General features: G+C 53.8%; 1 long non-coding RNA gene across 1 annotated transcript; it reads right to left on the reverse strand.

The window, feature by feature from the left end:
* Positions 1-1,246: 1,246 nt before the first annotated feature.
* On the reverse strand, positions 1,247-25,386 carry LOC113970610. The gene is made up of 3 exons (XR_003535223.1): positions 22,938-25,386; positions 6,505-6,515; positions 1,247-1,259 (listed from the first exon to the last, which is right to left on the reverse strand). It is a non-coding gene; the product is annotated as an uncharacterized LOC113970610 (long non-coding RNA).

Here is a 25,386-nt window from a genome sequence, read left to right on the forward strand (position 1 = left end):
CAGTATTTTCTTTTCAAGGAAAGTAACCTCTGAATTATCTAGGAAGTACATGAACAACATGAAAGGAAGATTATGCACAGAAAGAAAAAAATATGCAGAGAATTCAATTATGCAAAAAAAGTGATGTGCTTTGCTTAATTCCCCAAACACACCCCGCGCAGCAGTCACCGCAGCAGCCTCGGTGCATGCAGACGAGGTTTCCAGGTCACCCTCCCTGGCTCTTTCTGATCATTCCATGTTCCCATTGCTCTGTATAGTGGGGTTTACAGGATCAGGGTTCATTTATGTCCCTCTCCTGTGCTGTGCTGGGACGGGAGACCATCAGGACCCTATTCTGGAGAGACTCCTGGTGGGGAAATCCCACCATTTCTGGCGTTCTGGCTCTGGGGATCCAGGGCAGATGGGTCACAGCCCCTGGGATGGGAGGGGAGGCTTTGCTCTAGGTTTATTACTCTGTAGACACAGCAGCCCTGTGGTGGCACAGCTGCTGCTTCCCCAGAGAGGCAACCCACTGGTGCCACATGCTGTGGTGGGGATGAGGGGCACAGGGGAGTGTCCCCTGGGTTGCAGGAGGTGGCTGCAGTGTGGTTCTGTGCCCTGGGACAGGGCTGGACCCTCTCACTGCTGCCCAGCCCTGAAACTTAAAGTTCTGGTTCCAACCCCAAAAAGGTGGGCAGGGCTGTTCCAGCCGGTGTAGGATATGGAGTGCAGGGTGCGGGGTGTAGGGTGCAGGGTGTGGGGTGCAGGGTAGGCTCAGCCCTGAAGAAGGGGGGGCTGAGCTGCCAGAGACCCTGCTGGGTGTGGGGGACACCAGGGAACCAACTCTCTGCTGTAAATTCCTACCCTCTGCTTCCAGGGCTGAGCTGAGCTGACACAGGGGTGTGTTTGTTTATTTATTTATTTATGGCCCCATTAGTTGATACATTTGCATTGAGTCTCGGGGAAAAAAATAAAGTGTCTTCTCCGAATTGAATGACGTGAATTATTCCGACCAAAGTCACTAATTAAGACCTCATTAGCAGCCCAAATTTGTGATAGATCAGCAGTGGACTTGGCACAGTGGTTTAATTTAATGATTTCTTGCATTACTTTGTTAATCATCTTTAGTCTGATTTAATTTATGCCAATGTGACTATCCTAATTTCTAATTAAGGCATTGATGACAGGGACACCACCACCGCCCAAGAATTCCAATCATGGATAATGCAGAAGCAGCTCTGGGTTCTTATTTTTTGAGGGGTGGGTGGGTGTGTGTGGGGCTCCTAACCTACTCCCAGCCCAGCATATGGAGTGCCCACAACCCCACCTTGGACACCACCAGCTCAGGCTGGGATTTTTCCCAGTGTTCCCAGGGCTGAGCTGATCCCAGAGTTCTGCAAAGCTCTGGATCCTGCTGCAAGGTGCCAGTACTCCGGGATTGCTGTTCCATCAGGAAGCATCCGCACGGGCTTGGCCACGGCAAATCAGAGAGTTTGCAGGGAAGAACATCTGCTAATGCAAAACATTTATGCCAGTCGATATAAATTTATTTAGTGCAATAAATGACATAATTGAATTTTTATTTCCTTAATATATTTCCCTAAAATAACAAAGATTTGGAGTGTCCCCGGCCCACAGATGTCTTTCATGGGGACGTATTTCCTGTACTATTATTCTTGTATAAATCTGACGTTTAAACAGTTTAATAAATGAGCAGTTGTTTGACTTGTTTCACTTTCAATACATTCTGGTGGATTAATAAAATGTATTTCAAAAGGAAGCTCGATAGAACATGCTATAAAAATTCGTGATTTATTAACGATACATTTGCTATTAGTTGGGACAGATACTCAAAATGTCATTAAGGTTAAAATAATAATCAATCAAACTAATTAGACCCTATTTTTCATATGCAAATATAATTAAGCATCCATTTCTCAATAACTTTAAAGAGAATTATTGAAGCTGCACAAAGTGTGCTGAGTCCTTACTTGAGCTAATGAAATGGCAGCGCCTTCCCTGCATATGCAAACAAAATTGATTAACCACTTTGTGCTTGGCTTAATAACCCAGGAGGGGCTGGGGGAGCAGGGATGAGGGCTGGGGGTGTCCCTGCCCTGCCCACCCCCCAAATTCCTGCTTTCCACGGAGCTGGGGTCCAGATGGGAAGTGGGATGCTTGTCCTGGTGTGGGTACCACCGGTACCACCGTCTGCAGACCTGCCTCACCGATGTTTGCTGATGTTTTTCACTCTGACTGTTCATTTCCAGGGAAAAACACCATTTTGCTACGAGAAGGGTTAATAAGAGATGTTTATTTATGAACTCGGCATATTACTGTTGCATAATTTGAATACAGTGCTATGAGCTTTTTTTATTGCCTGCTATAATTTCATTTTTAAAGCTTCCCCTATGCCATACTTTACAAATGATATCGCAAACAAGAAATAAATTCTGTTTTGCAGCTGTGCTAACTATATTTACCCATGGGATACACTATTTTGTCCTTGACATAAATCCCCTGGGATTTCTCTCGGAATTACTTCGGCATGCCACATTCCCTGCATCAGGGTATTGTGCACCAAGACTATCACGGGGCTCTGGCAGAGCCGCCGGATCGCTGTGAAAAGAAAGAGGCACTTGTTTAGCATATTACCATGAAAATCAGTCAACTCGCACATTAACGATTGTCAAGAAACCTGGGAGAGGGAAATAAAGGAAATAACTGTGGATTAAACCAGCGAGGATCCCCCAAGCAGTGACAGGAGGGGTTGGGGGGGGCCATGCCCTGCAGCCCAGCACACCCCGAGCATCACCTGCTCCTCCTCCCCTCATCCTATCACCTGGCTGTTGTGCCCATCCCTGGGTCCCCTAAATGTCCTGGGGTCCTCCTTGAGTCCCTGTCCCTCTGCAGCGGTGGGAGGGGCTGGGGGGTGATGGCCTCCCACCCAGCACACCCCCAGCATCACCTACTGCTGCTCCTCCCCTCATCCCACCACCTGGCTGCTGTGTCCTGGGCATCCCACATGTCTCCAGGTCCTCCCCTTGTTCCCAACCCTTGGCAGGGCAGGGGGTCAGTCTGGCTGTGTGTGACACGCTTTGGTTTTAGTCTTTTTCCAGGATTTGCAGCCCCTGGAGGCCTTACCTGCCACTCCCCCATGTGCAAACAGGCAGGTAATGCCCATCGGCGGGTGCGTGAGCCCGGCAGCAGCTCCGGTCCCTGCCAGCTCTGCTCCTCCACAGCCCCAAAGTGCTTAAACCACCTCTGGATATGGATCCTGCTGTTAATTGGGGGCCCAATTTTCTGCAGGTGTCAGGCTTCAGGACATCAGGTTTAATGAAATTCATCCCCCCACCCTCCGCGGCACCGGTGGAGGCGCCGGAGCTGCCAGGAAAGGGGGTCTGTGCCTGGCACACGGCAGGAGCCAGCGGAGCTGACACTGTCAGCAGCTCTCCAGGGACGAGCGTATTTTTGTCGATCATGTAGCATCAGGTTCTCGTGTCACTGCGTTACGGAGCTTGATGGCACTTAATACACCGTGACAAGGTGTAACATCAGAAATGGAACACAAAATGAGATCAAACGGCATTGTGGTCCCTAGAGGGCCCGATCAAATCCGATGGATGGAAATTTGAAGGGGGGAAAAAAATGCAAACTCTCCCCCCTATAGAAACCTTTGGAATCCCATTATCCTGGGCAGCCAAAGCCGGGCTGGGCTCCTGTAGGGAGGAGGATGTGGAACTTGTGGGATGGATGTTTCACCCTGAACATGCAAGCCATGGGACATGCAGACCCCCCAGCGCTGGCCTCACAGTGGGAAGCAGCTCCAGCTCTCTGTTCACACCCTCAGCCCTGTGTGAACAGGGACCCATCCTGGGGTTTGGTATCAAACCACAGTCGTGTCCCCTCCTGCAGGTGAGGAGGGTGACCTCAAGGAGAAGAACCCCAGGACAAGGTCCTGCCCCACTTTGCTGGGTGTCTGCAGGCAGTGGCTGATCCCATGGGCACTGTCCATGGGAGATGTTTCTTGGGAGGGACACAAATGGCAGGTTCTTATCCCACAGGCAGGTTCCTCCAGGAAAGCAGGTCAAGGGCAGAACACCTCAGGGAAGATAAAAAAAAGGACAATTTTTCACATATCTCAGCAATTTTGAGAAGAGGAAAGAAGCCATTTTTCAGCAAAGAAGAGCTCTTTTCATTCGGAAAATGTTAACCAGATGTTCACAAGAAGTACGTCATGGAAAGAATGAATGAGGTCTCTGGTTGGGACTAACCCCCGGCCCCGGGGAGCTGCAGGGCTGTGCCGTGGGGCTGCTGGGGCTGAAACAAAGGCAGATGCACTTGGGAAGGCACCAACTCCCAGTGCCCATGGCTGTGGATTGGAGGGTGTGATTGCAAACACACACTGGTTGGCCTGAAGAAAGGGCTCCCTCATCCCTCCAGGCTCTCAGGCACCCGAGTCCAAGCTCAGCCTCTCCTGAGACTCAGTACATCCCTGTCCATAGCCCCAGGTGTCATTGCCATCCTGGGTTAAAGAGCAGCCTCTTGCTGCTCTCAGGTGCTGCATTTCTCTGTGCTCTGATTGCAGCTCCCATCGAGCAGCTCCCAGAGCCCCATTCCCAGTGCCAGGTCACTACACTGGCTCATGAGCCCTGAGACGCTCAAGGAGATGTCAGAGCCAAGGAAAAACCAGCTGTGATTCAGAATCAGAACCACTAAAGTTTGCAGAGTTTTAGGCAAAACAGTGATGGTATTTGCAGCCCAAAGCACCATGCACCCCGTGGCACTGCCACAGTCACCCACCGTGTCCCCATGTGCTTACGTGTCACTGCCCTGATGCTCTTGGTGCCCCTCTCACTGCTGCCATGGTTCCTGTTCCTGGCACAGGAGCCAGCACACAGCTCCCGCTTTATCTGCTTCCAGGTGAGAGACAGCATGTGCGTGCCTGGTGCCTGCCCTGCACCCAGCTGGGGACCAGAGTACTTGTGTCCCCAAAGCCCTGGGGCACAAACTCCACAGGGCTCGTGCCCTCGTTACCTCCACCAGCTCATGGCCATGTGCTCAGTGGGTGCTGATGACATAATGGACATACCCAACCTGTTGCATTAATACCCCATTTTCCTGTCCCTGCAGCCAGAGAGAGCTGCTGGACCAGGGTCCCAAGCTGGCAGCTCTGCAGGGGTCTCCTCCCAGCTGAGGTCACTGAAGCTCCCACCAGACAGGAGCTCCCGGCTCCAGCTGGTGCTGGGGTTAAACCCAGGGCTGGGGGGTCTCACCTGAGATTAAGGGCAGGTCATGACTTTTTTCCCTACAAATGGCCATTGTCACCACATCAGCAAACACCTGCAGAGGTGTGTGTGTCCCCATCCCTGAGCCGTGTGCCCACAGAGCCAGTGGCAGTTTGAGATCAGGCAGCAGCACCAGAGCCTGTTAGTGGAAATCAGACAGCAAACACAGAGCAGCATGTACTCTAATACTCTGTCTCTTGTATTTTTTTTTAGCAGCAAAACCTAAATCAAATCAGAACAAAAAGCCAAGGAAGCATCTAAACAAGGAGACTCATCACTGCATGGGGTCCTGGAGTGGGGAAATGAGGAGTTTTCAGCCTCTGGCTGCACCCAGGGCCATGAGAATCAGCAAATCATTAATAGGGCTGAACCTCTGCAAGCAGCCAAAGGGAGAAACCTGCCAGAGGCTGCTCCTTTTCTGAGTCCAGCCCTGGTCACATCCCTGCTGGTGGCCACCGGCTCCCCTGACCCCTGCCCACCCCAAAGGGACAGTGGCACCGGCCAGGAGGGGATATTGGGAATGAGCTGAGACACAAACTGGGCAGAGGGGCTGCCAGGTTAATGCTGCAATTAGCAGACTTTGTCTGTTAGTTATGAATAACAATCACAGTTATTTTTTCTTTGGGTGCCTCAGTCTGTCTGTCTCTCCACCCATCTGCGTTCTCACTGTCTCTCTCCTCCTTGGACTGTCTGGAACGTGTTGTTCATAGTAGCTGTAGCTGCCCCATCCCTGGAAGTGTTCAAGACCAGGCTGAAGGGAAGTTGGAGCAATCTGGTCTAGTGGAAGGTGTCCCTGCCCACACCAGGGGTGGAACAAGATGAGATTTAAGGTCTCTTTCAACCCAAACCTCGCTGTGATTCTGTTCTATCCATGTTGGCAGTCCTTGCAGCATCGGCAGAACGGTTCATTAGCACAAATGGGTGATGATGCTGTACCTGATGAACAGTATCTGCAGCAGCTTCTAAGGGTCCTCCATCACCAGGAGCAGGTAACACAGCTTCAGAATGAAGTGAGAGCCCAGGACTGCCCAGGAAGTTCTCATGACCCCGTGCAGGGAAGATCCCTCCAGCCATGCATGGACACATTGGAGCAGGAAGAGTGGTTCAGTCTTCCTCCCTCCAGGCTGCCAGCGTGGCTGTTGGAGCTACTGGTGCCCCCAGTCCCTACTCCAGCATCTCCCAGCCAATCCTCCACAGCCCCCTGCTCCCCTTTCCCTGGGTCACTCCTTGACCCTACACCTGCAGAGGCTGAAGGGGCTCCACAGACAAGCAGCCCAACTGTCACCTCAGGGATGGACCCAAGCAGGAGTGTGGCATCAGGGATCGGCCAGCTCCTGGGACACTCTGCAAGGACAGGAGTCAGCTGTCTTCAGGCAGTTGTCTATTGGCTGCCAGGCTGACGGGCATGGGCACATCCTCAGGGCAGGCACAGCCCTCCCTGTCCTCCAGAGACATCCTTCTGCTGCTGGGCAGGGTCTGCTCCCAAGAGCACCCAGACTCCACCAACACAGCCCTGGGATCGTCTCAGCAGCATTTCTGGGGCCCATTTGCACAAGCTTTAGTAGCAGCAACATCCCCCTGTTCCAGGGCAGGGCAGTGGGCTCACCTGGGGACCCCTCAGCAGACGGTGTGACAGAGCTGCAGCTCCTCCAGGTGAGGGGCAGGGAGATGCTGCCTGCGAGACGGATGGCTGCTGGGGTGGGCTCCCACAGTCATGTGTCTTGATTTCATCACTAATATACACAATTAATAAACTTAATTACACGTAAAATTGCGGCAGCTGAAAAATGAGTGTAATTCCTTCTCCTCCAGCTTTGCACCAAGCCTTTGCTGAGGACAAGGGGTGCAAAGGTGTCATCACAGCCCCCTTTGTCTGCAGTAAACCTCTCCTGTGGGTCTGTGTCTGGGTCTCCAGTGCCAGTGGAGCTGCCTGAAGTGGGATCCAGCCTCAGAAGGGACATTTCTTTGTGTCTGTGATGTGCTGCTTCTGTGCAAAGAGATCAGTCCCTGTGTGCTGGAAGATTAAATGAGTCCGTGATGCAGAACATCACCCTGTGCAGATGGTGCTGATCCCTGACACCCTGCACTGATTCCAGTGGCTTAGGAGAGGACAGGGATGTCTGTTCTGGAGAGGAATGGGTGCACATGGGGACACTGGGGCTCTGCAGGGCGACCCCTGCTCCCTCCGGGTGGGCTGTAGTGGGAAGACAAGAGAGACACACAATTGTGTCACTCGTACCTCACCCAGGTGCGAGCAGCTGATGCCGTGCAGGTGGGAGTGTCAGGATGTGGGGTCCAGAGATCTTCATGGACCAGCACCTCCAGTCACCTCATCCGGAGGAGAAGGGGTTAATGGCTCCCCTCTGCTGCAGCGCTGAAGTTCATTACTTTTGCTAATTGCTTTGGAGACAATGATTCAGCAGCTCATGGAAAATGTATCTCTGGGTAATGGATTAATTGGCCGCCCCTGACCAGTTTGCATCGAGGTGCTGGAAGGGGCTGCACCCCACGCCGAGCTGCCCATGCACCACCCACCACCAGCAGCTGCCGAAAAACGAGATCTCACCGTGTCTGGCTGGTGCCACAGCAGGCTGATCCCAGCCCACGAGGCTGCAGGGACCTGCTGTGGATCTGGAGGCTGTGGTGTGACGAAAACCCCTGGGGTGCCACAACGGGCAGCTGGGCTCATGAGGCAGCAACAAGGCCAGGTGCTGCACAGGTGGCAGCTCAGGTAAAGGTTTTCACTCCTGCCTTGGGCCTCCTTTAATCTTCAAAGAATTAACATGGGTGCGTGTAGAATAATTTCAACACACCCCGTTAATGCCAGTGCCGGTGTCACCAGAGAAGCTTTACTTTCCCAGGTAATGAATGTGGCCATAAGTACTTTGCAACCATATGGTGATTATGTTTAATAAAGGACATTTTCTGTAATTAAACAGTTTTATTAAGGCATTATTAGCCCTTTAAGTTGAAAAATAGCTGAACAGAGGTGTAATAGGGTGCTAGCATCTGTATTGGGTGAGAATATGGAGGGGAAACTCCACCCTTGTGAAGCTCATGCCGGGCTGGGAGCAGGGCCTGCCCCCCTGTCCCCAGGCAGTGGCAGTGCCAGCAGTGTGCCCATAGCCAGCCCTCGCTCCACATGGCCATGGGTCCTCTGCTGCCTGTGGCAGGGCTGTCCCACTGGGCAGTGCTGCATGGCCGGGGGTCCCCGGCACACACCCCCTTGGCAAGTACCATGGCAGAGCTGTGGTCTGGCAGCAAGGTCTCCCTCCATCTGCCTTTGCCCCCTCTCACTGGCACTCATCATCCTCTCAGCCAGAGACTCCCCTGGGAGCAGGACAAGGACAGGGATGAAGCCCTGCAGAGAGCTGCCCGTGCCAGGCTGTGCCCTCCCACTGGAGGAGGGATTGGTGAGGGGCTGAAGGGACCCTGCAGCACCAGCATCACACCTGCTGCAGTTTTGTGGCCGTGAGGAGGTTTGTGTCAGACTCCCCAGCACTTGAGCCAGCACTGACCAGAGGGGAAGGAGCCATGACACTGCTGGGAATGGTTTTTTCTCCATCTGAATTTGTGCGGCCTGTCCTCTAATCATTTGTACGTTATCCATCATCCCCTGCCTCCCCGTCCCTGCTGTCGCACAGCTCCAGGCAATCCATCTTACAGTTAAAAAATTGTCTCTCTTACACAGGGGCTTTCAAACAAGACAAATAGAAAGAATAAGATCTGGTATTGAGATGCTGTGTACAGGCTGAGATACATAAAGCGGCGGGTAAAAGATCCCATCTGATTGTCGGGAGCAGATCTACGGCGCTGTCAGTGCAGCACAGTCCCTCCACAGGGGAACAGGCAGGATTCAGCCCCCACTGAGCAGCAGCATTTCCTCTGAGCCACAGCACTGGGGGTCCAAGCAGGATTCAGCCCCAGCTGAATGGCATCATCTCGTCTGTGCCACAGCTCTGCGGATCTGAGCAGACCCACCAGCCCCAGCACAGGCACCATGCAGCCACCCAGCCATCCTTAGTGTCTTTCCTGAAACCTGAGGGCTAAGTCTAACAGCCTGGCACAGAGCCTAACACAGAGCCTGGCACTGAGCCCTCCTAGTCTGCCGGGACTGACCCCAATGCTGCTGCTGCTGCTGCTGTTGTGATCCTGCCTGGGACACTGTTCACAACTCAGAGATTTGAAACTAAGTTATAGTTGATCCAGGTTGTGTTGGGCAGGAGAGGCAGGAGGGCAGACAGCACCCTGAGCTGAGCACATCAGGAGCCAGGTGGGAACCTGAGCACAGGGGACAGCACAGACCTGACCATTGGGGCAGAACCAGCCTGTTCCTGCTACCTGTAAAGATGCATCTGCCCTGTGATAAACTGTTGCTGCAGTGGCTTAGTGATACCTTACAGGATTTCTCTCCGTCAGAAAGCCAGTCTGATTCCCAAGCTCTTCCTCTTCCCTGGACAGAGCGCTCCAGGCTGGCCAGTGCCACGGGCAGTGATGCCCTTGACACATCAGCTGTGCCGGTGCCCTGTGCCCAAGGCTGATGGGATCTGTGCCATGGCCTGGGTGTGACTCCGTTAGTTATCATATTATTAAAACGCTGATGAGTCCATGATCACCCCAGAGAAGATAAGGGGGCAGGGGGGAGGGTGTGTGCCTGCCAAGCACCCCAAAGATCCAAAGGTTTTGTGCTCAAACACACCTGCTTTAGGCAGGGTGGATAAATACCTGCTCAGAGCATCTCAGTGCCTGTGCACACTCAGGATGCTGAAGAATCAGGGTGAAACGCTCAACATTCCACTTCCAGGGTGGTTCCTGGGGATGTGAGTGCCCAGGGAGCCATATCAGTGCCGGGCTGTGTGGTGCCAGGGGAGTGGGGACGCTGCGGCTCCGTGGTGATGCAGAACCGCGCGTCTCCCTTGCTCCCTAATGAGACAAAATAAATTTACGTGGTGCTGTATCCTCCCCCCCGCTCCCCTTCCCTTCTCTTGCTAAGGCAAAGGCATCTGATCGTAGTTTAGACAACCCCAGCTCTCGCCTGAGCCGCCACGCTCCGAGCTGCCTGCATTTTTATGAGCTGACTTGTTATATGGGGTGGAAGTATGCAAAATATGTCAAGCCCAAGCAGAGATTTGAATCGAAATGATTCTAATTACTTGTAATAATTTTTTGCATTCCAACATAAAACAATGTTAAAAAAAAAATCCATTACAATAGTTAAAAGACAAATCATTTAGCGAGTCCCTCACTTTATCGCTTTATTAGACAATTTCCTTTGCCACATTTGGAACATGCGGCTGGGTGATCGCCCAGGGCTATTCCAGTGCAAGCAGCACTGGCGGAGAGTTCATCCTGTCATTAGTCAAACATCATCACTGCAGGACCAATGCCCTTGTCAAATTAGACACCATCTCCAGGCATCAGCGTGGTACCAAATTGGGAGAAAAATTGGGTTTTCTCTCTCCTCTCCTTCCTTTCTTCATCTCTAAAATAAGCCAGGTTGATTCTTCCTTTGGATGAGCCCCAGCATGGGATGTATGAGCAGGGATGGACCCAATTTATTGTCACTGGTGTGATCCCCAGGGATCCTTTGTATTTGGGAGATGATGTGGGCAATAGGAAGAAATTCTTCACTGTGAGGAAGAAATTCTTCACCTTCCACTAGACCTGCTTACTCCAAGCCCTGTCCAACCTGGTCGTGAATACTTCCAGGGATGGGCAGTCACAGCTTCTCTGGGCAACCTGTGCCAGGGCCTCACCACCCTCTGAGTAAAGAACTTCCCAAAATCAAATCTAAATATCTCTCCTTTTAGTTTAAAACCACTCCCCCTTGTCCTATCACTACTCTCCCATGCAGAAAGCCACCCTCCATCTTTTTTATAAGCCCCTTTATGCACCGGAATGCCACGGTGCACAGAAAACTGCAGGCAGGACCATCGTGCCCCGCACCCTGCCCGTGCCCACACCCTGTCCACACCTTCCTGGGGGCTGGCACCCTCCCTGCCCCCCGGGAGCTGCTCGGTGGATGTGATTCCACTGCCCTGCTGGAAGGTGCTGGGCAGGACGCCCTGGCCCGGCGGGTTTGGCCCCATCCCGGTGGGGACGGGGCTGTCGCCGGGCCGCGCTGCGGGGACGGTGAGGAGGGAGCGTCAGCGCGTGTCAGCGCAGCCACCCCGGCCCTGCCTTTGGACAGATTAAGCAAGTTGCTCATTGCCTGTGACATAATTTAGATGAATGGGGTGGGTAATCCATCAGGCAGAGCCCTGCGCAGCCGGGGGGGATCCCATTACCTTACACGTGTTAACAGCCCAACTCCTTTGTACAAACAACAAAGTGGCGCTCCTGAAAAGCCCGATTTTCCCTCATTGTCTGCGAGAGGAGCGGCGGGTCGGCGGTGATGGATGGCGGCGCTGGCAGGGCGGGATGCGGCCGTGCCGCGGGTGAAGAGGGACACCGTGTGGGGACACACCGAGGCACCGCCGCATGCACAACACCTGTAGAAGCCCAGAAGATCAGCGGTGATGTGAATGTCTCGAACGCCGATAGCCGGCAGGCTGTGGAGACAGCCAGAAATTGTTGGTGATAACACACTGTGAGAAAGAACAGGATGTGGCTGGAGAAGGGGCCACAAGGAGGGAGAGCAGCACTTTTTTTGGGACAAACGTCCTTGTTCTCTCTCCTGGAGATAAGCACAACACAGCACAGTGCAGGAGCAGGAATGAGGTCAAGAAGCAGCATGGACTGTAGAGGGGAGACCTTCTCATTCCCTCCAACTCCCTGACAGGAGGGTGAAGCAAGGTGGGGGTCTGGCTCTGCTCCCAGGGAACAAGGGACAGGACAAGAGGGAATGGCTTCAAGTTGTGCCAGGGTAGGTTTGGGCTGGGCATCAGGAAGAATTTCTTCATTAAAAAGGTTGTTAGGCATTGGAAGGGGCTGCCCGGGGAGGTGGTGGAGTCCCCATCCCTGGAGGTGCTCAGTAAAAGTGTGGATGTGGCGCTTGAGGACATGGTTTGGTGCTAAATGTGGTGGTGGTGATGGTTGACAGTTGGACTTGAGGATCTCTGACAATGAGGCATCTGAGGGCACCCTGGGTACCCCAGCTCACTGGCAGCCCCAGACAGGCATCCCTGGGCACCCCTGCCCATGCAGGCCCCCCAGACTGACATCTCTGCTCAAACCACCCCATCTCCAGGACCTGAGGTCTCTTTGGGGTCTCGGGGCAATGTGATCACTGGAAGCTTCCCCATGCCGAGGCCTCACCCCATGGCAGAACCAGCAGCTGAGCCACCAAAGGTTGTCTCCATCAGGAGAGTCCTCAAAACCAGCCTCCAAAACCATTTCTCGTTCCTCAACTCCCCACTAGGAACATTATCCCTTAATTGCTGCATTTATCCAGACTTATTCTGTATATCCCCCAATAATGAGTATATTAGAGATGTAATTATTGCTGTCATAAACGTAATAGTGACAAAACAAGAATTGAAATAGTGTCTATGAGGATAATTCACCATTGCAATTAATACTGCCCTGCTTAGTTAATATGTCACCGCTTCCAATAAATGCTGTCATTATCCCATTACTAATTCCGTGGTATAATAATTATTGAGGTTGTAATTAAGTGTCTATAGTCATCGTGGGGTTGGGATGGGTGGGAGGATGCACAGAGTTCACAGCATTTTCGCTTTCCTGGGATGCCTAGAGGGCAGCTGGGCAGCCATTTGGGCATCTCAGGAAAGCATCAGCCATAGGATAGGATGGATAGAGAATGGGAAGAGCTGGGTGAATCTGATTTAACTCTCAGCTTGGCTGGTTGCTCCCAATGAATCTTTAAAGCACGTGAAGCTGCCAACATCATCAATTCCTCAATTTTTCACTTTTTTGGTATGGAAACATTGATATGATCCCTGTTGCTGATCCATTCCCTTTCCCACTCTTTCTGCCCATCCCTCAGCCAAGCGCATTTTCTACCCAATGCAGATACTTCACGTTAACTCAACTTTTACAGGAGTTCAACTCAATTTTCCTCAGATTAAATAAAATTTCCAAGTGTCACTCACTAGCAAATGATCAGTGGGAAGGGGGTGGATTTTTCTAACCCTATCTCTGGTCCAATTACAATTTTTAATCTATATGTAGATAATGGTGAAGAAAACCCCTGTAGAAATGTCAGGAGTGAGGAGGTTATTAGCTGAGTTTTAATTACTGTCTATCATTTGTAGAAAACTGCGGTGCCCTGAGAAATTAGGTGACAGCTCCGGCTGTAGGAGTTTTGGCGGGCTTTAAAGGCAGGTGATTTTAAGCAGATGTGTTTGGGGCTGGGTTGGCTTTCCAGGTGGGCAACATCAGTGTCAGAAGATTTTGCCGGGTCTCCTGTCACCTCCCCATCACTGGAGTAGGCACCTGTCCCACACACAGACCCAACAACTGGGAAATCATGAAATCATAGAATGGCCTGAGTTGGAAGGGACCTTAAGGATCACCTTGTCCCACCCCCCTGCCATAGGCAGGGGCACCTTCCACTAGACCAGGTTGCTCCAAGCCCCGTCCAACACAGCCTTGAACACTTCTAGGGATGGGGCAGCCACAATTTTCTGGGCAACCTGTGCTACTGGCAAACCTTTCTGTGAAGAAATTCTTCCTGATGTCCAACCTGAACCTTCTCTGGTGCAAACTGAGGCCACAATATTTATGTACCACAATGGATGTGTGGTGATATTTGGAAATCATCCTTCCTATCCTGCACAGCAGGGCTGATCTCCCCCTAGAAATGCTGCCCAGGGATGTTCAGGAATGTTTCCCAGTCCCTCATTTCTGAGGATGCTGCCGTGCACCCATCTTGGAGAGGAGCTGGGGCTGAGCTGCCAGTGCTGCTGAGGGACATCAGGAGATACTCCAGACCCAGAGAGGACCCCCTACGCTCCCATCCCTGCACAGGGGCTAGCAGGGCTGCAGGGATGGCCCTTCCTGACAAGGCTGTATCCATCAACCAATAAACAGCTCATTGCATGGGAAGAATTATCTCCGCTGGCATTAAGGTCGGCTGTAACACAGACATTATTCCCAGCGGGAGGCACACGAGCAGAGCCGGTGGCAGATCTCAGCCTGTAACTCTTGATTATTTACGCCAGAGCTCCTGGAGGTGGAGGCACAGGGCCCTGGAGCCGCAGGGATGGCCACACTACCCAGTGCTCTGTGGGGACACCGCGGATGGGGCACGGGCAGCCGTGGTGCCAGGTCCAGGCACAGCTTCTGTGCGTTCCTGGCAATGGGTTTCTGTCCCAGCCAGGTCTCTGCACCCCCAGAGCTGGATTTAGCCCTGAAGTTTGTGAGTAAAATGTGTCAGACTTTTGGGGTCCAGTGGGGTTTTCCCCTCTGGTGCCATGTGTTGATGGTACACTCTGTGTCAGTTCTGCTCTCTGTGTGCTGCTGGTGTGATTCTTGAGGGTCTCCTGTGCAGGGCCAGGAGTCGGATTGATGGTCCTTGTGGGTCCTTTCCAGCTCCAGATATTAGGAATGAATTCTTCCCTGTGAGGGTGGTGAGGCCCTGGCACAGGTTGCCCAGAGCAGCTGTGGCTGCCCCATCCCTGGAAGTGTTCAAGGCTGTGTTGGACAGGTCTTGGAGCAACCTGGTCTAGTGGAAGGTGTCCCTGCCCATGGCAGGGGGGTGGAATGAGATGGTCTGTAAGGTCCCTTCCAACCCAAACCACTCTGTGATTCTATGATTCTATAAAAAGCATCCCGGTGGCCAAGCACCCCGCTGGCACCTGGGGCGGCTCAGCTGGTGCTCAGTAAGCCAAGAGCCCTCCAGGAATTCCCTAGCCATATCCTTCATGGCATTAATTCCATTTTTCTCTACTCAAACACAAATGACCACTTGCATGCTGGCTTGCAGCTCCCACTGAGCCCCCCAGTGATGGCAAATGCCCACGGGGGTCAGGAACCCGCTGCCCCCCCGGCCACCTGTCATTGTCATGGAAATCCTGATGCCCTTCCATGCTTCCTGAAATTAAAATGTGCCTCCGCTATAAGTTGTTATCAAAAATAGAAGCATTTTATCTATCTTTAGCGCGGAACACAGATTGCATGGAGACATTCAATTTGGAGTCAATTTAAATTTCAATTGTCTGTGAAATCTAAATCAATAGGCTATAGTTCAATGGCGCTTTAATAAAACAGGACATAACGGAGGAATCATTAGGGATTACATATGATAAGAGATGGAAAACAGTGTCTGTGTAATGGTGGAGGAGCCATTAGAGAATTACCTCAAGCATTTGCAAGTAAACCAACAGCCTCCTTCTCCTCCTGAGACTAACGAGAAGACTTAATTGTGCTGCAGCAGCTAAAAATACATCTTTGTCAGCCATGGGATTGGTGAGCGAGTTACAGGGATGTGCAACCATCAGGATGCTCCGTGGCTCCTCAGTGTGGGTCAGACACCTCCAGCCATGTCCTGCCCCTGTTGCCATCTCTTGTCCCCCTGCCCACCACACTCCCCTGTGCCCAGGCTGTGTCAGAGCTCTGGTTCCCCTCCACGTTCCCCACGATGTCATCACTGTCCCCCACTAACAGGGAGGTAATGAGGGTCTGGGCAGCTCTGGACACCTGACCAGGTAATGACACCTGTCACTACCTGCAGTAATGTATTTCCCTGGGTTAAACATCTCCCTGACTGATGTGGATGGTGCGACACAGAGCAGGTCCCAAACAGCTTTATTTCATTTTTATTTGCATTTAATAATAATTTTCTTTTGCTTAGCTCATTGCGAATAATCCCAATCTGACTGAACAGGAGATTGGATTTCATCAGCCTTGGTTTCCCCTCCTGGGTGAGGGAATCACCTGCATAGAAATGGCACTCAGGGGGTTGCATGTGAGAATGCATCAAGAGGTTTGCCAGGCAGAGATTTAGCACAGTAGTACAAGGACTGAACCATCACACAATCCCCATCCCTCACATCCCCATCCCTCACATCCCCATCCCTCCCATCCTCATCCCTCCCAGGCAGTGTGGAGAGGATCCATGGCCCCAGCATTGCCCAGGAAGGCTCCAGGCTGGGTGGGCAGTGTGTTCCACAGGGAAGGGCCAGAATTCCCCTTTTTTATACCAATCTGATTAGGAAAAAACCCTCAACCCAAGATTAATAATTTCAGTAACAAACCACGCAAAGTTAAGGGCATTTGAAAAATGTTTTTACAACCTTTGGTTAACCTGCAGTAACAGCTGCTTGAGTGTGGATAAATAAGACTATTCTGTGGAGGAGACAGGAAAAATTGGTTTGATTTTAAAGGACACTGTTTGGCTCCCGCAGTGCTGTGGCATCCGAGGAAATATTGCATGGTGGCGGCTGCGCGTCATGTTTAATACTCAGAGATGCAGCCATGGAGAGCAATACATCTGCTGGCTCCTGACAGCTGGAAAGCTGGGGTGGATTTTAAAAGCAGCCTTTCTCTTGGAAAGAAAATTCTGAGAGGGATGCAGATGGGAAAAAAACCCCTTTGGAATAGCCAGAATGTTCGCTGCCTCACCAGAGATGCAGGAGTCGTGTTTTGGGGCTGTCCAGGGATTCAGGGATCATGGTTTGGACCTGGCCAGGATGCAGGGGTCATGGTTTGGAACTGGCCAGGGATGCAGGGGTCATGGTTTGGGGCTGGCCAGGGATTCAGGGGTCAAAGTTTGGGACTGGTCAAGGATGCAGGGGTCATGGTTTGGAATGGGACTGGGATTCAGGGGTCATGTTTGGGAGCTGGCCAGGTATGCAGGGGTCACATCTTGGGACTGGCCAGGGATTCAGGGATCATGATTTGGTGTTCTCAGTGGGGACAGAGGAGGCTCTGTAGGGGCTGCCCTGCTCTGCCCTTCCAGCTGTCACGACCCCAGCACATCCCCGCCCCCCAGCCTTGGGTGCTGCCACCCACCCTCCAGCACTGCTGCACACCATGGCCCCAAGAAATGCATCCCCTGGAAAAACAGCCATAAAATACAAATAATCCCCATCACCCCTTTTATAACGAGAAATCATAGCCCAGCTTGGAGCCAGAGACATTCTTTTCATCACCTGAAAATCCAAGTGTCTCTCTGCTTGCCTCTTCCAGCCTGTCCAAGAGGACTCAGGAGCCCACTAAAGAGGAGGCTTTAAGCCTCGTCATTAAGAATTCCAAGAGATCTGCTGGGCAGCATGGAAATACAAGAAATACTACAATGCCAGTGCTAAAACCTAATGAGAAATGGAACAAGCTGAGACAGAAGCTTAACAAGAAATACTGGACAAGTCCCCCAAGAAAAACTACAGGCAGCAGCAGCAAGGAGCTGCCAGTCGGCTCTGCAGCCGTATTGATCCGGGACGGAGAAATAGGAGGAGGCCTTTGGAAAGTAGATAAACAGGGAGATATACAGCAGGAGAGGGCCAGAACTGATGAAAACAGGAGAAAATGCAGCTTAAATCAAAGGGCAAATACACGGAAAGAGAAAAGGCAATAGGATTTGTGTTCATGGCTAAAGAGGAGAGTTGTGGGGTGGTGCTCAGACACAGGGTAATTGAAAAGAAATGGAAAATGGAGTTCAGGATAAATATTTTCTTGGGAGAAAGTGGGCTGAAAGCTTGAAATAAGCTATTATTAATATCAGACTGAATGTAGGGAGAATGTGCAGGGAGGAGGGTTGTGGGTAAGGGATGGGGAGTGAAAGTAGGGGATTAGGGTGCAGAATGGCTTCTACCTACCTGAGGGGCCCCAAATCTGAGTGAGGCCAGGGCCAGGTGAGAAAGGTCTCCTCTGGCTGGGCAGAGGGCTGGGGATCCCCTTCCTCCCCTGCTCAACAGCTGGTGGCCACGTGCCCCTGTCTCAGCCTGCGTGTCCGGCCCCTCTGCCTGCCCTGTGGCCAAGCTGTGGCTCAGGGAGCTCTTCCACAGGGGGCTCCTTGCTCAGGGATGGTGTGGGACAGGGATGGAATGGGGCTGGAATGGTGTGGGGCTGAGATTGTGTGCAGCAGGGCTACAGGATCCTCTGCCCACCCCAGGGCGGGAGATGGGCACACCATCCCTGACTCCTCTGCTTGTTCAGGGAAACACTGCTGGCTCTGGGGACAGCACAATGCTAGACCTCAAAGTTGTGGGGTCCTAGGGCTCAGGACTAAGTGGAGGATCCCTGTCCCTCACAGCCTTGGAACGAGGGGTCCAGGACATGGAGGGCTGGGGGCAGCACTGCTGGCTGCTGCCTCCTCCCCCTCCAGCCCCTGGTGCCACAAAGCAGGGAATTCATACACAAATGCTCTACCTTCTGCCTGAATCTCACCTGTCTCTGCTTTGCTGCAAGACACACTCTCCACAGGCAGGAAATATGAGCTGGATGTGGGAATTTGCAGCCACCCAGGTTACTCCATCAGCACTGGGCAAGGCAGGGGGCTCCTGTGCCAAGAGTTTGGGGGACACAGGGAAGGATCTGGGGGCTCAGCCTTCCACCTTGCACACATTTCCCAGGCATGGGCAGCTGCAGCCAGCTCTGCCTGCTGTCCCAAGGAATGTCCCAATTCTGGATGTCCCGTCTAACCTGGCTGCAGTGGGTCTGGCTGCGTGCAGGGGGTCCTGAGCACCAGGTGGGCTGGGGACCAGAGGGGGTCCGGGTGATGGTGGTCCATGACATCCCAGCAGGTGCAGCCCACCATCCCTCTCAGAGGGTATTTTGGGGATGTCTCCACAGTCGCCCCAGGGGGGTCTGTGTAATGGGAGGGATGCATCCCCCCAGCCCCTCATCTCTCCATCCCTATGCACAGTTGCCATGGCAATGAGGGAGGAAGGCTCCCTCACTCCCTGATGCTTGGCACCAACATTCCTCCGCACGGCCTTGGCTGCTGCTGGGACATGCTGAGATGTTCATCAGAGCTAATTGCCAGGGAGCCACTTCCATGCTCTGTGCCGAGTCTCATCTCCAGCCCAGGGCTTGTCCCCCATGGCACTGTGCTGTCCCCAGCACTGTGGGGTGTTCTGCTGTCCCCAAACCTGGCCCAGACCGGGGTCAGCATCATCAGACGGGTCCCCTCGCTCCTAAACACAACACACACACTGCTGGAAAGTCAAGGCATTTCCCACATCTAAAATAAAAGTAATTAAGTGGAAAGGTCGTTCTTATTTATTCTTTTGTTACACAACCCCCAAGCTACCAAATAGTCAAATTAAGTCTTGGAGTGTTTAATGAAGGATCAGGGAAAACAGCTCATCAGTTCAAACAGCCATTCCTGTTGCAAAAACACCACCCGAAGCACGGCTGCTCTGGTGGGCACTGCGGGGGCATCCCGGGAGCTGCCCATGGGCACTTGGGCCATGGGCCTGGGCAGGGCTGGGCACCAGCAGCGCCGCGGCCGCAGCCCGATGAGTTCCCCGTTCTACTCACAGGGGAAGGATTTTTTTTAATAGGGCCCCATGGAGACATCAGAGCAATTTTCAAGGAGGTTTGAAGCCACTGGGAAGCTTATTAGATCCGTTCTGCAGAGTTAATTTGATGTTGGTAATCAGCGAGCAAGTTAAGCAGTTAAGGAGATGGTGGCTGCTGAAGGGTTGGGCTGTTTAGCCGCCTTGTAAGCAGTGGTTACTAATGAAAGGCTCATGAATATGAATGAGGGATGATTACAGTGTGGAAAGGGCAGTCAGCAAACCATAAACCTAATTTTAATCTTTTTATTATCAAAGTCACGTTATTAATAATAGGCTTTACCTTGAGACCGAGCTCCATCAGGCAATTACTGCTCTCAGCAGCACTCAGCACCAGGGTCTGCGAGGGGCTGAGGGTGGGACCCTGTGTGTTATGATGTGTCAGGGCACCTGGTCTCTTCCATCAGCACAGGCTGGACCACCAGTGACCCTCACCCAACCTCCTCCCTGGGGCTGGTGCTTGGACAGTGGCACAAGGAGCCAGACGCTGAGACCACCCTGTCCCTCTCCTCGCTACAAGCACAGCAGCCCTGTCCCACCAGCCACAGGCATCCTGGTCACTGCCACCACGGGGATGGCACGTCACAACTGGGCACTGTCGCTCAGTCCTGGAAAAGGATGGTCCTATTTTCTCCATGTCTAATTAATTGTAATTATTTCCTTATGGCGCTATCGATACAGGTGCTCGTGTAATGAGACAGCAGTTCCTGTGTGAAATGCTGAAGCAAGGGATGTAGAACATGTTAAAAAATATTAATCTACAAATGAAAATGATTTTAATTGGATTCTGCCTTTGGGGTCAGGTCACTGCTCCATTTTCAATCAGAGTTGTCCAGTCAGCAAAGCAGCGGCACAGCCCTTTCATAGGGAAACGGCGAGTGGCTCGCAGAGGTTAATAGGAATGTTGGAAAATAAATAGGTTATTGATTGATAATAACAATAAGCTGACTCCAGTCCTACCTTGGTGACCTTCTCTCACCCAACTTAGAGAAAACTCAGTTAGCATCTAATTATGGATTGCCTCACAATCCTGCGCATTAATGAGAGTGCGGCAGCGCAGGCCCAGAGCCCACTCTCGGCAGAGGGGAGAGCCCAAATGTGGTCACTCCTGGAGAGACCAGGATCCAGGAGCCCTGGGCATGGCACAGAACCACAGGATGATTTGGGTTGGAAAGGATCTTAAAGGCCATCCAGTTCCACCCTCTGCCATGGGCAGGGACACCTTCCACTAGCCCAGGTTGCTCCAAGCCCCATCCAACCTGGCCTTGGACACTTCCAGGGATGGGGCAGCCACAGCTTCTCTGGGCAACCTGTGCCAGGCCCTCACCACCCTCACAGGGAACAATTTCTCTCTAATATCCAGTCTAAACCTACTCTCTGTCAGCCTAAAGACATTATCCTGGTGCCCAACTAAGCTGCAGCCACTGCCTTGTTATACAAAGGTGGAAGAGAGAAGGACAGCGGCTTCACACGTGCAGAGCTCTGTAACTGAGACTTAAATTGCTTCAAGATGTGCCAGGATATCTTGCCTTCAGGTCCAGCTTCACTCATTATTCCACATATGGCTCTCGGCTGTGCTTGCTGCAAGATATGGAATAGTCAGAACTACCTGGGAAACAAGAAGATTCCTGGCAGTGTGCACAGCTCTGGGGGAGGAAAGCCTTTCCTTGCCCAGAGGTGAGCAGCCAGCACACGGGATGCCAGACAATGGGAGAGCCAGGGGCTGGGGAGGGACTCAGGAGCAGGGGCATGAGGTGGGGATGAGCTCCCATGGCAGCAGCAGCCTCCTGCACTCTCGAGGCTCCGGACACAGAGCTGCCCTGGACCTTCTCCCCGGCCTGGCGTCCTGCCCGCCTGCCCAGCTCTCTCGGCAGCTCCATGGCCATCATCCGGTGCTCGAGGCTTTACCAATCCCTCCGGCAAAGCCCTTTTCCCTCAGGGCCCCTCGGTGGCAGAGACCCCAGCGCCGCTCGCAGCCGCTCCGCGAAATGCCACGCATCCATTTCACAGAACCGCGGCGCAATTTGATGCAAATGAACAGCATTTCTCTTGCTTGTACACATTCCCTGTCAACACACGTTGAAGAGACTCACTGTGACATGTCAAAATGCTGCTCACGGCGGGGAAAATAAATACGGCGGTTTGGATGCTGCCTTCCCGCTCCGCCGGGAATGGCCGGGCAGGGGATGGAGTCGCGACCCCTCCCCGCGACAGCCGGGGGGGTCTCCAGCCTCCCGCACGGGAGAGGGACGGACTGGCGTCGCGCCCTGCTCTGTGTGACCATCGTGTCCCAGGCAGGAATCACAGAATCATGGAATGCTTTGGGTTGGAAGAGGGCTTATCTCGTTCCGCTACCCCGTCATGGGCAGGGGCACCTTCCACTAGCCCAGGCTGCTCCAAGCCCCGTCCAGCCTGGCCTTGAACACTTCCAGGGATGGAGCCGGGGCAGGGACTTTCCTGGAGCACGAGCTCCACCTGCCGCCGCCCTCCCGGCCCAGCCCGGTACCTGCGGGTGCCCCGAGTCCCCCAGACCGGCCCCCCGCCCCCGGAGCCCCCGCCCGGTGCCTCCCCGCTCCGCGCTGCTCGCGGCTTCCCCGATCGACCCCCGGGCACGGCCCCGCCGCGGGGTGTCCCGGCTGGGAGCGCGGCGTGGGGTTCGTGCCCGCACCGCACCCCGCGCTGCCCGCCCCGAGCGCTGCCCGCGTTGGGTGGTATCACCACCGCCCCCAGGACCACCCTCCGGCGGTGCGAGGGGGGAGTGATCCCCCTCCTGCGTCTCCGCAGGACCGTCCACTCAGGGCCCGGGGCGTTTCTATCACCTCCTGTCCCTCCACCCGCCCCGGGTGGCCCCAGCTGCTCAGCAACCTGCCGAGGTGGCTGCGGTGAGAACCATCTGTCTTGGCCACCCCGCACCCCACAGTGTGTCCCGTGAGAGCTGGGGCACCCCCTGCCCCACCCCACCCGCTTCCCCCAGCCCCCCACACCTCACAAAGACACCAGACTGCAGGGTGGTTGCACACTTGCCATGTTCACAGTAGACATTACAGGCAGTGGGGACATCCTCGGGGCTGTGGGTTCATCCTCGGGGCTCTGGTGACCTGCGGGATTCCCGCTCACACCGCTGAGGCCACCCCAAGACTCCCTGCCCCAGAGCATCCCCACGCCCCACTCCAGTGTCCAGTCCAGTCCCACCATGGCTGTGCCCGCTCCCACCGTGCTGACATGGGGCGGGTACGGGGGAGGGTACAGGAGCAGCCTTGGCCAGCTTGGTCTGGAGCACCCTGGGCAAGATGGTGCACCCAGGGCTGGGTGACACCTCCTGACCTCTGCCCATTTTGCTGCTGGGGTGCCCCAGCCCCACACCTCCCTGCACCAAAGCGCGAGAGACAGACAGACAGACTGACCAACTCCTCTTCCAGTTGCAGAAAGTGGGGAGCAGGGGCAGGGAGCTCCAAGGTGCTGGAGCAGAGGAAAGGAGCTGTTTGGGGAAGCCTCCTTGCCCTCCAGGCCTGCCCTGCTCAGCAGTGGTGGCTCTGCAGGGGGAGCAGCCACCCAAGGGCACCGGTGGCCTGTCCCCACTGAGGGGTCTGTGGGCAGCATTGGCTGCCCCTGGAGGGCCACATTTGCCCAGTGCATCCTCTTGGCTATCAGGGTGACTTGTGGTCCCATGACTCCCCTCAGTGACCAGCCTGGGGAGGTCCTCCTGGGTGCAGGAGGGCTGCTCTGAAGCAGAAAGAGGGGTTGTGGAGCAGGGAGGAGAGTCCCTCACAATGGTGGGCTCTGACAACCCCAGCCCAGTGCTGGTGGTGCTCCTACTTGTGCAGGAGCCCTGAACCTGCCCACCTTGTGCCCAACTTGGCTTGTCCTCCTAGCCCATTCCTGTCCCCACACTCCTGCTTCCTCCTCTGCCCCCAGCCCACAGCAGGGCCCTGTGTCCCCCTTCCATCAAACATAGGAGCATCAGCCCAAAAACCCACCCCGGTGCCAGCTGTGTGGAGGAAGGGTAGGCACATGGTTAGTGGAATAAGGTGGAGGTTGGACAGACACGGAGCTGAGTGAGGAGGGGACCCCCATCAGCCTGAGAGCCCAGTGACACCCCAGCTGAAGGAGCAGGCTTGGGTCAGTGCAGAGCTGGGATGCCCAGGGGTAGTGGCAGCATTAGGGGGTGGACCCAGCCATCCAAGGGGACCCCACTCTGGTTCTGCCTTCCAGTGAAGGCAGGAGCTGCTGTGGGGTGATGGTGACACCAGCCAGTGACAGTGACTGGGGAGACCCTCACCACGGGGTTAGTGAGCATAAGGCAAAGCCAAGAGAGAGCAGCCAGAGCTGGATGCTGCCCGGATCTGTAACCGCCAGACAGAGCTGCCCTGACCCTTGGTGGGGGCAGTCCCACACTGCTGTGTCCCCACAGCAGCCACGGTCTGGGCTGTCCTCATGAGCCAGCCCATGCCTACCAGCAGCACAGGGCCACCATCCTCTGCTGGCACACAGGGCTTGGCTTTGCCTCGCTGGTCATGGCAGTCCTGAACACTGGTGGTGCCTGGCCCTGGGTCACCAGCCCATGTCCAAACCTACACTGATGGACCAGGTCCTGGAGCCTTCACCTTGGCAGGACCCCTGAGAGGCTGGGAACGTTCCTCCGACTGACAGACAGACAGAAAGCAAAGCCCAGGCTGTGCCTCCATCACAGCCTGATGGCAGAGCCCCCTCTGACACCCACTGCCCCCTCCTGCCCTTGGCTCATTACCAGCCCAGCGGTCACACACAGGTATGGTTAGTCACGCCCACGCTGCTGGCAACAGCTTCCACATGCACCAGGCACAAGATAAACTGTGGAAAGACAAAGGGAGTGAAGAGAGGAGCCCGGGAGTGTCCGTGAGCCAATTCAGGGAGCAGCACAAGACCATTCCCCATGACGGGTGACGTGGGGCCCCAGGAGAGCCCCAAACTCAGGCTCTGGTGGGGCTCATAGACAATAGCATCACTCTGTGGCTGAATCTCTCTGGGTTTGCTGGATCTTTACAGCCATTACTGGTCATTATTAATGGTTTTGTATTGTCCTATTGCCTCTCAGCCTCTTTTCCTCGTTGTGCCACATGAAATTTCTTGGAAAACAGAAGGCAAATAGGGAAATTTTCAAAACCCTCCAGTAAAGGCATCTTCCTTCCCATCGCACCAAATGGGAGCCAGGGATGCTCAGCAGCACTGAAAATTGGGGTGCTGCAGGTTGATAACCAGAAGTCCAGGAGGAGCCACCGTCACTTGTCATGGCAAATAGCATCCGAGAGGCAAAGTGCAAAGAGACTTGGTTAGTAGCAAAGAGAGAAACAGGTCAGGAAGGATTAGTACAGTGCTAACAGAAGTACAGGTTAGTAACAGAAGCAGGGCACTGGTCTGCCTTAGGACACACACACTGGAAGAGAAATGAAGAGAAAAGCAGCAACGGTTAGTTTGTTTAATTCAGTTCAGGAATGTGTTAGTAACAGAGATCTACTGGCTTAAAAAGGAACTGAAAAGCTTCTGCTGATAAAACCGTTTTAGGCTCCTAGTCAGCAACAGGCTCACGGGCAGAGCCGGGCAGGGCGTGCGAGGAGAAACCCTCTCCTCGTGCTGGCAAGGGCTGCCCAGGGCAGGGGCTGCTGGTTCCCTCTCCTGCCTGGGGCAGGGACTGCTGGTCCCCTCTGCTGCCCAGGACA

The sequence above is a fragment of the Neopelma chrysocephalum genome, unplaced genomic scaffold (assembly GCF_003984885.1).
Source record: "Neopelma chrysocephalum unplaced genomic scaffold, ASM398488v2 Primary Assembly neopelma1_77, whole genome shotgun sequence".
In the NCBI taxonomy this organism is placed as follows: Eukaryota; Metazoa; Chordata; class Aves; order Passeriformes; family Pipridae; genus Neopelma; species Neopelma chrysocephalum.